The sequence below is a fragment of the Leptonotus elevatus genome, chromosome 10 (genome assembly GCF_054856555.1).
Source record: "Leptonotus elevatus isolate MCC_2025b chromosome 10, RoL_Lele_1.0, whole genome shotgun sequence".
Taxonomy (NCBI): Eukaryota; Metazoa; Chordata; class Actinopteri; order Syngnathiformes; family Syngnathidae; genus Leptonotus; species Leptonotus elevatus.
The window spans coordinates 3,076,638-3,094,460 of record NC_141248.1 but is presented as its reverse complement, the minus strand read 5'-3'; the positions used below and the strand labels follow the sequence as shown (position 1 = coordinate 3,094,460).

The following is a 17,823-nucleotide window of genomic DNA, read 5'->3' as shown; positions in this document are numbered from 1 at the left end:
TTCCACGCCTCCGTACTTTACGATAGGACACATCGTTGTTTTCATTGAGATTGTCTTTTAAAGGAAAACTGTTTTATAAATTAAATGCGTTTTTAATATTCCTGCTTTTTGTCATGGTCTGTGTTTTGGTTTTGTTTATGGGTCATGTTTTCCTTGTGTGTCTCCCTTTGCCAATGTCTCGTCAAGTTTTATCGCATCCTCCTGTTCTTGTCATCCCGGTTCCTGGTGTTACCAAATCAGCTCCCCAAGTCACGTGTGTCTTGTCCAGGTGTCTCTCGTTGTCTCGTTACAATGTGTATTTAGGCCCCGTCCACACCAATGCTAGTTTCAATGTATCCTCACAAGTTTCTTACCGTCTAGGCTGTTCATCCACACGATGGCGTGGTTTCGGAGCTTAAAAACGATCACTTTTGAAACCGGGCTGCAGAGTTGAAAGATTTGGACACCATATGCAGGATACTTCTCCAGTGATGACGTAATGGTCGCAGCTCCATGACCATGCATTGTCGCAGATTGATGACGTATGCCCCAATTCTCACGTGACTATGTGCAAACCGTAAGTCTGTCAACAACAATGGCGGATAGCCGTGTTGTAGTCCTTTTGCGCAGTCTCCTGAGCTTGCCTAAGCTCTTGTAGCAAAATATTTTGCTTCTTTATTCCCACGTTCAACAAGTGGTGTTGTACTTGAATCACCCGCCATTGTCACTTCTCCTGTGTTCGTCTTTTTGTTGTTGTTGTTTCGATACATGTAAAGCCATGTTTGTTCTGTAGATTGCAATAAAGTTAGAAAAAAAAGTGTTTGTCTTCTACGCTTTCCGTTAACTCCCTGTGATTGCGTACAGCGCCACTTCAGACTTGGCATATACATTACAGCCGTTAAATGTCCTCTGCGTCTTCTTTTGGACTCACGGAAGTCTTGAAATGCTTCTGTTTACGAGAGTTGTTTGCTTCCGTCCGGACGGGGGCCTTAGTTCCCTGCTTTCTTTCAGTTCTTGTCAAGTCATTGTCACACCCATGCCATGTCCTGTCATTATCATTTCCTTGCCTAGCCGTATTCCTGTTTGGTTTGTTGCTTTGACTTATGTTTTTGGACATTGTTGATTTTGTTATTTTTACCAAGTACCTTGTTTGCCTTTTTTCTCAATTAAATCCCCTTTTTGATTGCATCCTTGCCTTGCTGCTTTTGCTCCCTGCATTTGGGTCCTTCACCCCACACCCTAACCTGACACTTTTTAATTTTGTGCTTTATAGTACCATAGTGGCTGTGATGAGTGAAGTGCAGGTATTCATTGAAATGGCAACACTTTGCTTCTAAACCATTTCCTTATGCATATATAAATATTAACATTCATGAATTAATGCTAACCCTCCCTGTAATGTCATTAACTTATGTGGGCCACATACAAGCCTGTAAGCCAACATACACTGGTCTATGAGCAGAGAGAAATCAGGTCACTGCCATTAAATATGAAGGTTACACAGCATAATACAGCAACAAAGAATAAATACATGACTGACATGAGATTAGTAGCAATGGATATTGTAGAAATAATAACAAAGTTATCACTAGATTCTCATCAGGGTTATTTATTCAGTTTAACTCTGTCTCTGTGTCTTAATGATCAATAAAGCTGATTCCTGTGTAAAGCTATTGGGGTAGAATATCAGTTTCCACAGGACTAATTTATAAACCTGAAATAAGTCAGAAAATCCTTTTATTCTCATCAGAAAATACAAAGTATTGTTATTTATTGAATTGTAGCGTTTCTTTAATTAAGCAATGAACGGTTAATGCTGGTGTAATCACGTCAAAATGGCAAACCACGCTGTGGAAGGCAATCTGCAATTTAGATTATCCGCAAGTGGCGATCTTTTGCATTTCCTTTTAAATGACTCTCTCCCTGCACTGAAGGGAATGAGGGGGAGCCGCTTCATGGCAGCGAGTCAGCTGCATTCCCTCCCACAATGAAAATACCTAAATAAAACTCCACCCATGCACAGTTAGATTACGCTTTGAGCAAAACTTGCACTTAGAACGAAAATAATTGCCATAGAGTAACTTTTTATCTTTATTTATTATATTTACAAAATATTTGACAGTGAATGGGAAGTTTATTTGCAACAAGTAACGGCAAAACAGGTAGTTTCTTTGAAAACAACATTAATGCACATGCTTCTGTTTTTTTACTTTTCATAAATGCTGTACTTTCATAATTTACAGCAATATAACTTCTCTTGTAGAGTGTGTTTTAGATGGATTTACTTTTGTGATTTTTATTGACAAAGTAATTTTGTCAATAATCCCATTTTGTCGAGGTAAGGAAAATGACCCAAAACCAAAAAGACAGGGGCATCATGTCACTCCCTCTGAAGGTGCAATAACAGTAACAATCCTTCTTTCTGGTGACTCATGAGATGCTCACTCATGTCGGAAAGCAAAATAATTAGCCAAAGGGAGGCTTACCTTTGTGTTTTTAATTTACTTTTTATCTACTCACTGTGAATGATAATTCTCTGATGATAAAGTACAGTCAATTAGATATGAACACTTTGTCAAATTTCATGTCATTTTAAACAAATCCAAATTTGAGAGTGGTCTGCAATTGAACCAGTATCTAAAAGAAAACTAAAATACATAATCTAAAAAGTATTATTATTATTATTGCTGTTGTTGTTGTTAGCACAGTTTCATAGTGGTTATTACGTCTGCCTCACAGTTGAGGGGTTCTAGGTTTGAATCCTGGACCAGACCCTGATGATTGGGTTTTCTCTGGGTACTCTGGCTTCCTCCCACATTCCAAAAACATGCATGCCTTCAAATTAACTATAGGTGTACGCTAGTAGGCTACTGTGAAGGTGAGTGACTGAGCGTGGTTTGTGCATTTGATAAAATACAATAAAACGTGTAGTTGTGAGGTGGCGGGCTTGTTTGTCTATATATGCCTTGTGATTGGCTGATGACAAATGTCAGCTGGGACATGCTCCAACTCACCCGCTATACCTTAATGAGGACAAGCGCTATAAAAAAAATGGATGGATGGATAAATGGCACTTACTGTATATAGTGCTGTTTGGGACATGCAGGAAAGCTCCCACGCTCACACAGACAGGCCCTGGGTATAGGTGAACTAGGCAGTCCCCTAGGGTGCCATCTAGTGGAGGGGGTGCCAAATGGCAAGGCAAAAAAGATTATAATTGTTTTCTTCCCAAAAAACATTTACAATGAAAAGGTCCAAGCAATCAGGTGCTGCATTAAGAAAGCGGCGAAAGTAGGAGGAGGAAAACCGGGCCTAGGATAGAGGTATGTATGTCAGTCAATCATCATTGTCTATATAAAAATATAAAAATATAAAAATAGCGTTAGCTTCTTAGCTTAACTGTAACTTGTTTACTCCACCATTACACCCATGCTACTCTGTACACCAAAGCGAGGCAAAACTTGCTGGCTTTAAAATAAAGCAATCAGTCCAGTCCAGATAACTGCAAATAGAATTGCATAAATAATTGTTTCACAAAACCACGTGAATTTATATAAGATAAGAATTGTGTGCTGGTTTAATGTTAACAAATATATAGTAAAGGCATACTTTTTAAATGAACTTTTTTATTTGTAGTTGTTTGTGAAATGTGGTATTTATTGTGTGGTGTGCTATTAAATATTGTATATCTATATATTTTATTCATTTATTTATTCATTAATTGCCACGGGGTGGAGGGTGTGAGGGGAGGGGGTGGTCAATCTGCATGTTCGCTTAGGACACTAAATCACTTAGGGCCGGCCCAGAGACAAATAATGCATGGCTCTGGTTAAAATATTTGGACATTAATCATTCTCTGTGATAAATTAAATATTTTTATTGTTCCTATTTCGGTCTCCAGTGTGCAAACAAAAAGTTAGTTGTGTCTGCTTTAAGGTAATAAATTCAGAGAAAGAACAGTTGGAAGCTGGATCATTAGCGTATATTCGATTCAGCCTCACCATGTAGGAAATGTTGAATGTTTTTTTTAACAGAATATATTTAATGTGAGGCCATATGACACCATTACAACAGGATGATTTTCTCGCTCCTATTAGATATAAAAAAATATCTAAAATCAGTAGCACTGATATGGATCCTGCTTGCAAAGGACAAGAAAGGAAGGTTGTTCTGCCTTACCCACACCGAGTCTTGGCATTCACTGTTATACCAAGATGCAGCAAACAGATGCCATATTATGTGCTAATTTTTTTTTTGTGGTTCATCCCGTTTTAAGCAAAGCATATTTAAACATATTGTATTTTCTTGTATGTGTCCACAGATCAGTGGTTCTCCTGCTTGATTTGAATCTTATACATGACACCTTTCCAAAGTTGCAGATATCAACTAAAAGCCGAGAACAAGACTAAATATCCTGTTTGGAACAGTCTGTAAATAAACCTCTCATACCTTATGATAGATAGGCTTGCAAAGGAACCAAATGGATAAAAAGCAAAAGGGGTGAATATTTTTGCAAGGCAATGTAAAAGTGGCATCAAAATCATGTTCAGGTTCTTGACAAAATTTTAACAAAATGATTTTAATGTAAAAAACAGATAATGTCTATTGGTTATAAATGCCACACCTACATAATTATTATTTTTGTGAATCACCCCACATTTCCTCAGTATTGATTCTACCTTCCAGCATCGCAGAATTCTTCACGTCTGCCTGAAATTAGCCAAATCGCCACCTCTCCGTGGGCCATTGCCTGGAACAATGTGATTGACTGAATTGACAGCTTGATCTCTCCTCATTGAGAGACATCTTCTCATTACAGCCGCACTGTCATAATTTTTTAAAGAAACAAACGATCACCTATGCCAGAGACAAGAGCTTTGCTTTCTCTTGTGGCTATCATTCATTGTGGAGAGCCGAAGGATAAGGATCAATGAGTAAAAAGTCGGAGAGAGTGTTCTGCATCTTAATGCGGGCCACTGTGTGGAACAGCCTTGTTAGGATGCGGTGGCTTAGCCAACTGATGTGATGTGTGGCTCCGTGGATAGAGAGGTTGAAGGAAGCTCAACGTGACAAAATGCATCCTGAGTACACAGAATAAAACGACAACATTTTGTATCTATCCAAATTATTTAATATTTATTGTTTATAGTTAAAACGATTGGGTATCTAGATACAAGGAAACAAAATTTAACAATAATCTACATAAATTTGACATTGATACAAGCATCTAAACATGTTTCGATTCTTACAGTTAAATTTATATTGCTGCTTACTGATCAGACCTCAAATAAACTATGTTGCTTTTGCGTTACAGCTTGTTACCATGTGTACACACTGCAAATTGATTTTACCTGGTTTAATGATCTGACAGATTTTCTTTGCTTGTATGATGTCATTACAGTGTGGAGTCTTGCTATGGTTATGGAAAATATTAAAATAACCATCAATTTTTTTTGAGATGTTACAGCCTGAGTTGAAAAACATTGTCATATATAGAATTTTAGATTCCTTCAAACTGTAGAGTTGGTTGAAATAAGTTTATTTTTGTCTTTAATTCCTAACAAATCTGCCGGCCACTCACAGATAGGAGATATACGTCAGTTGACAATATTTCACCATATGCACTGTTTGCAATAGGGAGAAAATTTTCTCACCTACATCATATTAGTCATAATATTGCTGGACAGCTTGTACTAGACAAATGGTGTTTTATTAACTGTCACTTCAGTGATAAGATGACTGTTCAAATTTGTGGAACGATTCCATCTTTATATTTATTCTTCTTTATTCTCTATTCCCTTCTGATCAACATTGCAACACGGGGACAAAAGGCATCAGCTGTAAGACATGAGAAACAAGCATCCATTCCTGATGTAGCCACCTTTAACTAATGCAGGGTAAACACATTCTGATAAATGAACCAAATTTGAGCCATTTGCCCGCTTTAATTAAAAGTCAGCAAAGCCCTGATTCTCTGATGTTTCTAAACGTTTATCCTGCACAATTAACCTTGGTGTGTAGAAATGTGATTTTCCCTAACTGATCACCGGCCGGCAATAATTTGTAAAGCTGCTCAATATTTACATATGTAAATCTGCAAACGGAACACTTGCCAATTAGGAAGTGACCTGATTCTGATGCTACAATGCCACACACAAATAGAGGCACAGTTAGCTGAGTATTTGTGATGATGATAATAATAATAATAATAAGAATAAGAATAAGAATAATAATTACTAATATTATTATTTATGAAAAGTCCCTTAAGTCAATCAGTACAATAAAAATAGACAAGGAGAAAAAAAGAACAGCAACAAAATGTAGTTCCCACATCGGTTAACAGTTAGCCTAGCCACCTTCTAGTCTTGGTACTGTGACAGATAAAAAGTAGTAGTGGTGGGAAAATGAGTTTCATGAAGCACTTAAGATATCTTTTTTTTACTCTTCTAGATTGTACTCTTGGTTGAAATTGAAAGGCTAGTGGAATAATTGATTTTAAAAAATTCCACTGCATCTTTAAACCAAGAGTGCCATCTACAGGAGTAAAAAAAGAGAAAAAATCACAAATGCTTCATGAAGCTTCATTTGTCCATCACTAAAAATTACTATGCGTGTACCCTGCTTTAGAGAGACATCAGGAGGCTTAAACAGATGTCATGATGTCCTACTTAACGGCAGCTATTGCTCACCATATCTATCATTTTGTTTTTAAGTAAGCTCATACTCCATGTTTGAGTGAACATCTTCAGCGTAACGGACAAGGATAAAAAGTAATACAAAGTGCTGGAGAGAAAGAAAGCAGCACTGACTTGATCATTTTCAAATATTACAGAATGAATTGTGACATCTCATTTGAAAGTCATTATTTCAGTCAGTTCAATTGTTATAATGGCAATCACAGCGGTGTTACTGATAATGGACCATTTTTATTTTTGACTGAGCATAATCTTCTGTATTTGTGATCCCTATACATGCTTATTTGTGGCTGCAAATTATCCACTGGTAAATAGAACAAAGCAGTTATTGTCTGATATTTCAAATTGTTCAATTTCAGTATTGCTGAGTAATTATACACAGCCACTGCACGGGAAAGCTAATAAAACGAGTGTGATGAAATTGCAAACACTCCTAAACCGAAGCCACCTGCACCTGTCATGTGAATACAAAGATGCTGTGATCTGATTCTATAAAAAGTTATTTACAAAAAAAGGGAAATGATGCAAGTAGAAAAAGGCGGTATGAAAGATTTTGTCTCTCCGACAGACAGTTTTTCAACCCAGGGGAGGACAACATTTGTATCTCTCCAGTAAGTATGTTTAAATATAGACGTCTGCTAACTTATTTGTCAGTTGTTGCAGCTAGAAAATGTGTTCCTTTACTTTGTTGTTTGGAATGTTTCATTCCTTGAGATTCTACCCTACTGACATAGCTCTTATTTAAAAAATAAAAAATCCATTAGAAAACTACAGAAATACAGTGTGTGATTTGGTCACAGAAAAATATGTGAGAACCTCACATCATGCCGTCATCGGATGCACTCTGGTGGAATCTAGTCCCCTGGAGACTGAGCAATACAACGCCACCACTTCAGATATTTAATATAGGGCTGCCCTATACATTATTAAATGACCCTGTGCAGTATACGTAGCTTCCTTCTTAACTTAGTCAGGCAACACATAAAAAAGAAAATGGAATGCGCCGTCCTTGAGTCCCCGCTTTCGTGCTGCGGGTTTAATATGGTGCTATTTGTCTTTCTGTCTACAAAATACGTGAGATGATGAAATACGTGAAATGCGGACCTCCATAACCAATCATAAGAAATACATATTCCGTGCAGTGCTTCCCTATATCTATTAGCATATTGTGTTTTTTTAACCAATCCTCTTGCTGAAAAACTCGTTTATTTGCAGTCTTTATTTTTGTAAAATACTTTAAGATACCACAACATGATATCAAAGCACTATCTGATCGAAAAGTAGGACTACTTTTCGATCAGACACGACTTTGGCGCCACCTTGTGGCAACTTGATGCCCAGAAACCGGTCTTGTAATGTTGTGGAGTGCAAATATTTTGATGCTGGAATTAAGTAGTCTTTTCATCTATTCTTTACTTGACTTCACTTGTATGTCATTATTTATATTTCTGGGCAACTTTCACTTGTATTCCACATAATTTCCTAAGTAAAATGGATACTTTTTGCTTTGACATATTTTCCCTATGTTCCTTATGCTTTGCTACAAAATAGAATAATACCTGACCAGCGGAGCTCAATCAGGAAGAATACTCCTGTCTGTACTGATTGCTTAAGGTGGAATTAAAGTCAACATGTAAAAAAATTTTGTTACATTTTAAATGTGAGAATGGCTGGTTGGATATCTTCCTTATCTGGTATTATTTACTTAAACCCCTTCGGACCCAAAGATAATAATATTGCAGTGGACATGACATATGTGCGTGTCTAAATCAATAAAAACACGTAATTTGGATGATGTCAACACTTTTTGGTTCATGATTGGACCCTAGCTAACCAATGACAATGGCAAATTGATTTGCATGATGTTCATGTTAATACTGTTACATATAAGCTTGGTAAGTTTACATGGTAAGTTTACAACATGTTCCAGCCATACTATCCTGGCATCCACTATAACAAATACAAACATGAGATACCCCCCCTCCCCCACCCTCAAAATGTGGGAAAAGAGTCAAAATTGGTTAAAATAAATAAATAAATACATATGCTCTCATAAGAATGCGGATTCACACAAATGTTGCCACCTCTCTTAACCTTGTTTGACTGGACAAGAGGTGGGACAACACAGCCTAATTAAGTAAAAAAAAAATCAAAATCCTCATTAAGTGGCGATACAACATTTTGATCAGACTTACAGACAATATTCACAAATAACCCAGTGCTGAGGCCAAACAGGTTATCGTATAGCACGGAATGCTGCGGCAGTAGCGCACGCCATTACCAAACAAAGCAAGAAATCAGACGCAAGCAAACATTTAATGACACAAGCTATGCATGCATATACTCTAATGCGGGAGGCTTGGCTAGACATGGCTGTGAGCCTTTGTCCGTCTTTGTGTGCGTGAGAGGGAGATGAGCAGTGGAGGGCAGAGTGCTGGGTAGAGTGACGAGATGTGATGGGACACAGTCTGAGTGAGTGCATAGTGGCAGGATAGAGAGAGAGAGAGAGAGACAGAGAGAGACAGAGAGAGACAGAGAGAGAGAGACAGAGAGAGCAAAATGGATGAGAGAGTGAGAACAAGAGAGGCAAATGGCTCTGAGTAAGCATAACCTACAATTTTTTTTGGGTCTTCCTTTTTTGGGAAGGAGGGCGGGGAGAGAAAATTGAAGCCACTAACACAGTCTGCTTTTCAGGTCAGTCCAAAAGCTGTGTTAATGTGCAAGCTAGTCATGAATCCATTGTTTATTTGATGGCTTCAAAAGGATCCAGCTGTTGTTGTGCATATAGGCTAAGCGAAAATACCGTGTCTTAGGTTATCTATGTAGTCATAGTAATTACACTAATTGTAAAAGATTTAGACTAATATTAATGGCGTAAAGACGGGGTCTCGACAGTTTGTGAAATGAAAATATCTCCTCTCTCCTTCTTATCTAAATATTTGGACACTCCAGTTATCATGTGGCAATACAATTTACAATACAAATTTTGAATGTTTATTTTTATGTATACAAATAGTTACACTGGTTGTAATGTTGTCACTAGTGATTTGCCATAATTCTTCAAATAGCTGCTTCCCACTAATTAATGGACAATGTTCCCCAATTAGTATCATAATGCACTATTTAAGGAAATATGGTAATACTACATGTCAGTTGTTCTTATCATTATTATTGTACCCATCTGGTTGAAGAGAGTCTAGCTGTTCCCATGGTTATTTAGAGACATGTCAATCTATACAGCAATTCTTCTTCATGGCCAAGAACCAGACAGCCAGTCTCTTACACTACCGTTTCACTTCAGCAGCTTCATAACAAGATGATATTTAGTTCAAATACATGGAAATACCCGATGTGCCATTCACTATGACCTAAAAAGTGTGTCAAGGGTGTATTCAAACCAGAAAAGTCCTTTAGTCTGCTTGTTTAGTCCGGACCAAAAGCGGACATAATTGTTTTTGTTTATTGCGGTTCATATTCACACTGTGCTTTTTGAAAGTGGACTATATTGCGTAATCACGTCGACCGCGTGACGATCTGTGCTCCCATTGGACAAAAATGACGAGGACTGAACGCATAACCAAACCCGGAAATAGAGGAAAACATTAAATTCCGACGTGCTGCAAATTCCCTGCATATTTGTGGCGTTATTAGATGCAAGATATTTGCGAGCGTCACTGGCAGCTTATTCAACGGAGGTTCCGCGACGCTGTTTCTAATTTTGGAATTATATTGCGCTTTTCTATCAAATCAGATACTCAAAGACGCTTCACAGTGGTTGCATTATTCGTACGATCACACATTCACACTCCGGTGGCGCTAAGCTACTTAAGTAGCCACAGCGGCCCTGGGGCAGGCTGACGGAAGCGTGGCTGCCAATGTGCGCCTACAGCCCCTCCAACCACCATCAAACATTCGCACCTTCCATACACCAGTGTAAGTAGCACTGGAGGCAATACGTGTGAAATGCCTTGCCCAAGGACACAACGACACATGACTTCTGGTTACTGAACGACCATCTCTACACCCTGAGCCACGGCCGCCACTGGAGGCATGCTGACATGCTGATAACACCGTGGCTAAACAGAATACAGATGATTATGAATTAATCTAGCTCAATATTCACTACCGGGCAATATTCCCTCCGCGATGCTTGGCTAGGGTTTTGTTAAGCCCAAAAAGGCGCATATGTCCTGCAGTTGGAGCGGATCAGCCGTGATTTGTATTCAGACTGCGAAGCGAACCGCACCGAGTGTCTTTGAAAGCGGACCGAGACCACCTCAAAAAGTGGGTCTTGGACCGCTTGTTTGGTCCGCACCAGGATTTCGTTTGTGTGGACCAAACAGTGCAGGGTCTGAATTTACCCTTATAGAGCATATAAGACATTATAGTACCAAAACTGCAGGCCAGTATGCACTCAAGAAGTTGAGTTTACTTTCTGTTGACATGTTAACGTGTGCATATGAGCCTTTATATCAATAATTCACAGCCAGAATCAGAATGATCTTTAAAGATTAAATGTCATGATGGTTCAAGCGTCCTAAAAACTAGGATAAGATTAGGATTACACATTGAAGGAACATCATTGCTACTTTACTTCTATTAGACATAATTTACTTCATGCCTCATCGCAAGGCACAATATTAAGTACACTTGCAAAAAAATTGTTTATCTGTGTGTGGTGTCAAATTGTGGAATAGATATAGGGAAGAGCACAAAGAATTTTCCAACATAAACCAATTTAAAAACACTTATTGAAAAATATCTTTCATGAGATACAGAAATGAGGGTTATTGACTGCCAACATCCGTTTCATTGTTATGCATGCGTGTATGTTTATATACAGATATAAATAAATGGAGGGGTGGATAAATAACTTAAGCCTTATGTTATGTTTGTCAGGAAATTCATTTGAGTTACTGGGTCAATTTGACACACGAGTTCTTCAAGTAAAAAACACTTATTGAAAAATGGATCAGTGGTAGATTGGTCATCTTACAACACAGAGGTCCTGGGTTCGATCCCATGCTACTGTGACCATGACTACGTTTACATGCAGGCAATATCCCTTTTAAAACCCGAATTTGGGCAATATTCGTGTTTTGTAAGGCCAGTTGGTCATGTTAACAAGCACAAAAACCTGAATATGCTCTTATTCGGGTTTGCCCTGGGTTACTCATTTCATAACCGGAATTCTTGCTCATATAAACGCATTCGGGATACCTCGATCGATCGGGGCAATGTTTTTCCGCTGTGCGCATGCTCGCTATTTTCTTCTTCGTCTTCTTTTCTTCTTCTTCGCTGATTTGATTTGCAAGGAATCTTGGTCTATGTAGTCACAACTTGTATGCGCAGCTCCCTCCTACTTGCTAAAGGAGCCTCCCTTGAATACATTGATTTCTCTGTTGCGTTTTCACGTTATTTTGAGTCTCTTCGGCGAAAATGCCAAAGTTTGTGCCTATATACACATACAGTAATTACAAGTATAAAAGTCCGTGCTTCTGACGTGTAACCCACCGGAAATACTCAAGCCGATGTCAACAAACATGACGCCCGCAGCAAAGAACTTGAGCGAGGAAGAAACCCGACTACTTTATTTAGCGTGGTGAGTGACATAAATATGTCTTTTATTGAACGTATAGTAAGTTAAAAGCGAAAATTATGTTATATACTTAATATACGTTGTCCGTGCGTCGCGGTCCGAACGGGTTATTTCAATCAAGCACAAATGAGCATGTAAACAGGAGTAATTCTTTCCACCACGCATGAAAACGTGTTACCTCGATTGTTTCAGAAACCGGAATTCTGACCTTAACCTGAATATTGACTGCATGTAAAGGTAGTCCATTTTTTGGTCAAGTACCATTGACCAAAAAACAAAAAAGATCAAATTATTTACTCCATTAATCACCATTTATTAATATTTATAGTTCATTGAGCTACGACACATACTACTTATTCGAATATTTTTTCTGGACAAAGAGCTTTTAGGGTTTTAGTGCTAGCTAAAGCGCTATTGCGCGAGTCATGTAGAGATAATTCCTTTATTTTTGTATTTATCTATTATTGGTTTTTCAGGAACACTATTTGAGATCCTGGGTCAATGTGTCCTGCAATCGAAGAAACAGGAAAGCAAATTACCCAAAACATTTAGCTACTTAAAAAGGACTGAATTTTACAATGGCTCAATTTGACCCGCAAGTGCGCAACATAACAGGAAATTGCTGGAAATTGGCTGGAATCAAATGTTGTACTACTTCGCCCCTTTTCCAACATGTATGTAAAATTGCAGTTCTGTTTTCTTTCTATGCTGTTTTTTTGTTGTTCTAATATTATTTTTTCATTTGCATTGTCGGAATAAAAAAAAAAAGAACAACCAACCAATAGACTATTAAAATTAAATACAGGAGTTGCAACAAAAATGTTGGTAAAGCTATAATGCTTACCTTTTGATTGTCATTTAACTATATACACTGAACTCAATTTAATAAGTGATTGTATTTTTGCTGTTGTGCACAACTTCACTGCATCATCATGGGAGCTGTTTCAAATATTTTGGTTGTATCATCAAGCAACAAAACATTCACTCTGGCAGTGTCACTCAAAAATGAGCATAATTATTGAGCATAATTATCTTGTAATTAGTGGTCGGCCATGGTGTGTGTGTGTGTGTGTGTGTGTGTGTGTGTGTGTGTGTGTGTGTGTGTGTGTGTGTGTGTGTGTGTGTGTGTGTGTGTGTGTGTGTGCGTGCGTGCGTGCGTGTTGTTAACAAACCGTGGTACATTATTTTGCATATGAACTGTCATTAACCACTGTTATGTCTTTACAGATACTGAGTCTAAATTTTACTTCGTTGGTGAGTCACTTGACATCTAAATTTAACATTTCCTCCAGTGTTTATTTTACGTGTTAGAGTTGAATGCAACAACCGTTTTTACCTTGGCTTGAATCCTATCCTCTGTTCCGCTGGAGCGACGACGACCACTTCAGCAGCTTCTTTCTATCCACGCACCGCAAATAACTTCCAAAGACGCGAAGATGAGTGGGGGCAGCTTTACGGCGAAAATCAGCATTTGTCCTTTTCTCCTCGCCCGGTGAATTTTTCAGAAAGGACGACAAGATACTGACCGGCTCCACAAGCGAGAGACTCCTCCATTGGCGAGAGGCGGAGAGAGTGAGTGATAAATGTGTGCTTGGAAGGAGAGGAGAGTGAAGAGAGGAGGAGAGGAGGACTGCCTCTGTGTGTCACAGAGGATGCTGCTGCAGACTAATAAGTGAGGGTGGGGAGAGAGAGAGAGAGAGAGAGAGAGAGAGAGAGAGAGAGAGAGAGAGAGAGAGAGAGAGAGAGAGAGAGAGAGAGAGAGAGAGAGAGAGAGAGAGAGAGAGAGAGAGAGAGAGAGAGAGAGAGAGAGAGAGAGAGAGAGAGAGAGAGAGCATTATTAAACATGTGGCTGACGAGATGCTGAAAAGCGCTTTCACCTTAGAGTAAATAAGCAAACACTTAAATGTTTTAAATGTTATTTAAAAATATATATTACCTTATATATTATATATTTTACCTTAAAACATTTTTAAAAAACAATCTTTGTGCATCTCCCCAAAAATGTAGATAAAAGAAATAAACATATTAACATATTAATTATACTTTATCCCATCTTGTAGAAAGAAGTGCCGTGCATGTTCACCCACTCATGATTGCAATTGTATTCGGTTTCAAAGTGCAGCTCATGGACAGAGAATACGAGAGGCGAAAATATGAAAAAGTGCCAACTCCATTAAATTTTCTGATGTGCCTTAATTTGGTTTTAACGGGTGAATACACCCACATTTACTTTCTTTCAGCGTGCTTGAAAACAACTTTCATACTTTTTAAGGAAACACAAGCAATATGATCGTTCCAGATGGATCGTGAGGGGAACGCAGTGCGCATTTAACAGCGGCCAACTTTACATCATTCGCAAGTGGAGGTCTTCATGCAGTCCATTATAGGAAGACCAGGGTTTGTTGTCACACAGGTAAGTTGTCACATTGGAATTGATTTCTCCGCCAGAAGGCACAACTAAAAACTGGAATACTAGTTTTCTTCATATATATTTATATATGGTCAGGGGTCGTGTCCTGTCTGAGAAGAGAATAGCACATTTTGAGCTGAGATGAGCACTAGTTTACTGTTGAGCACAACCCAAAGTAAAATAATTTAACTTTATATACTTTCAAGCAATCATTGTCCATATATCATTTCTTGCATCAATTTCTTATGGACTGGTTAGAAGAGTTTCATTAGTTGTAAAATCCAGTGTGACATCCTACCCCATATCGTGAGACAACTTACCCCATTGTGGGGCAAAATGGCACTTGTTCACACTATGCATGGACACTAAATATGACAATGACATGAATGCAAAATATATAACTTGAGACTCTTGTTTTTCATCTGGTACACCTTTTGTTTATATGTGATGTATTGATCCCAAGAATCGTGTCCCTCTCTGCTTTAAAATGTTCATGACAATGTTCACACTGCCAACTTTCTTTTACCATGCCGGTCAGTCTTCAAATCACTTTGGGATAGACTGTAACTTTTTTACTACACAGTAAATTCTCCAGAGTAAATTTGACTCTGTTTAGAGTAAATATGACTATTTAGAGTGGGACCAAATAGACTCAGTTTTAGAGTAGGCTAATATTTACAATTGGAAGAGAGTAAAACAAAGTATTGAAATAAAATAAAATAAAAGTCACTCAAGGGTTGAGGAACAAACTCCCAACCTTCAGTTTGGGAGACTGCCACACTACCGCCTGAGCTATGCCCCTCCTACTGTTTGCGTACATACAAGAGAAGACCAAAAACATCTCTTGGAGTTAGGAAGTTTCCAGCTGACATGAGCGATATGCTAGCACACAACAGGAGCTGCGTGGCTCAGGGAGTCGATCGGCTGTCTCCCATGCTGAAGGTCATGAGTTTGTTCCTCAACCCTTGAGTGACTTTTATTTATTATTATTTTTTTTAAGTTCTTTATTTTACTCTCTTCCAAGTGTAAATATTACTCTAAAACGGAGTCTATTTGGTTCCACTATAAATAGAGTCAAATTTACTCTACTGTGTAGGCTGCTAGATGGCATAGAAGGAATCACACATGGATTGACTGCAGCAGACACCAGATGAGATTTTGTCAAATGAATGCAGTTGAATGGCAGCAGGTAATACAACATTTGTCTTTTTTTAGGCCTCTTTCCACCTGTAACATTTGAGCCCTCTCATGATTGCTAACTGAGAGAAAATGGTACATAAGTACTGTATTTCTCCAAAGGTCACCATTCATTTTGATGCTAGATACACTACTCAAAAAGTTAGTGATATTCTCATGTCCAAATGTTTAATGTGCCAGTACTTTTTGCACAACATGCTTTTTGAACAGCAAAAAACACTGGCATTTGATCAACAATACATTTCCTAGTTCAGTTAGAATTGCTATTTAAAACAGTCCTCTTCATTATGCTGTTCACATTTTTACATGCTGTTTTCAGAGGGAAGTGGCCACTGAGCATAGGGTGCCACATCCACAGAAGGTTACAATAGAGATACAGAGAGACTGGAAGAGTCTTTGGACCCATCACCAAAAGACCCAGAGAAAATGTTGTAACTAAACTGGTTCTGATGACTCCTTATAGACTCGGTAGCTTTGGAGGTGACGGCACTTAGCAGAGTTCAGCCGTTCCTATTTCTTGTAATGCCATCTGGACGATCTTGATTAATGTGGACAAATGAGGAACTAAAGTAAGACAGTCTGCTGGAAATTTCTTGGAAGCACCTTGTATTTCGATCATGTCTGCCGCAACATGCACCCTGCAGATATCACCCAGCTCATTCTTTATTTGGATCAAAGTGTCTTTCTGCTGCTTGCCTTCTCCTGGCAACATATGTGCTATTTGAGAGGAGGCCATAATGAAGGATTACCTACTTAATTAAAAGGAGAGTTGAATAATATGAGCATTCGGATCGTTAGAATGTAATCACAAGCAATCGAATAATTTAATTCTGTATACTTATTGGTTTTCCTATGCTGTTTGCTTTGCAAGACACGATAAGCAAGCAGCAGGATGGATGGATGGATGGATGGATGGATGGATGGAGGCACAATAACTCATTAGCCAGACCATTCTTACTGCATGTTTAGCTATTTTTTCCTCTCTCAAAGTCTGTCATAAATACTGTTATCAAAGATGTCAAACAAGATGATGTTGTGCTGTATGAGAGCCGAGTTCAGCAAGCTTGAAAGGATTAACTCTGGTTGATTTTGTTTTTTTGTTATTCAAAAAAAATAAGTGGATGTCTAAAAAGGGATCTTAAGAGATATCACCATGAAAGTTACTGTAACTTTTGGGTGTTTTCAGTTTCATTGGATTATCATTGTTAGTATTACAGTGGTTCACTTTTACTTCAGTCATATGTCGTATGTCAAGGTAACTTCGCAGGCTGGCAGAGCTGAGAGAATGAGATCGGCGCCCCTGTGGGAGAGGTCACATCTGACTTCATTCGTGGCCAATCAAAGAGGTTCCTTAAAATATGCAGAACATCACTATGTCATCCGCAGATACTTTAAGCTCGGTGAACCATATTACAAGCACTAAGTGGCTACAGGATTTCCTTAGTATCGGCGAGGGACATCTAAACTTTCAAATAATGGTGAATGTAGTAAGACGTTTTTTTTTATATGGTATTACAATACACTGCATATTGTAAATTCCACAGATCAATCATCACTCATTTGCAAAATAAAGGAAGTATCTCACTTGGCGGTGAAGGCGTAGCGAATGTTGGTTTTTCGTCAGGGTTTGTTAAAGGTCGCAAAGATGTTGACAAACAGTTTTAATGGTGGCAAACAGTTTTTGTTGTCACAAAGAAATTTTTAACATGTTCATTTACAAACAATGAATAGTACTGGGAATCTGTTCTCAAAAAGAAACGATTTTCAATTCCCACTCATTTTAAATGGGTTCAGTTCCCACACAAAGAGAGTGTGAATATGAGTGGGAATAGCTGTCTCCCCTGTGATTGACTGATAACCAGTCCAGGGTGTCGTCTGTCTTTTGCCTGAAATAGCTGGGATTGTCTCAAACTCACTGGCAATGCTGAAGCCGATAAGCAGGA

General features: G+C 38.4%; 1 protein-coding gene across 6 annotated transcripts in view; it reads right to left on the bottom strand.

Annotated features, from left to right (window-relative positions):
- dlgap4b (discs, large (Drosophila) homolog-associated protein 4b) overlaps nucleotides 1-13,900 on the bottom strand; it is a 138,341-nt gene extending 124,441 nt beyond the window's left edge. For 5 of the 6 annotated variants that reach the window (XM_086087083.1, XM_086087076.1, XM_086087081.1 and 2 more), the window contains exon 1: nucleotides 13,610-13,900. The gene's annotated coding sequence lies outside the window, so the exon portion shown is untranslated. Of the gene's footprint in view, nucleotides 1-3,057; nucleotides 3,154-13,609 lie in introns of all 6 variants that reach the window. The other variant, XM_086087077.1, reaches the window with a different exon arrangement.
- Nucleotides 13,901-17,823: the final 3,923 nt, after the last annotated feature.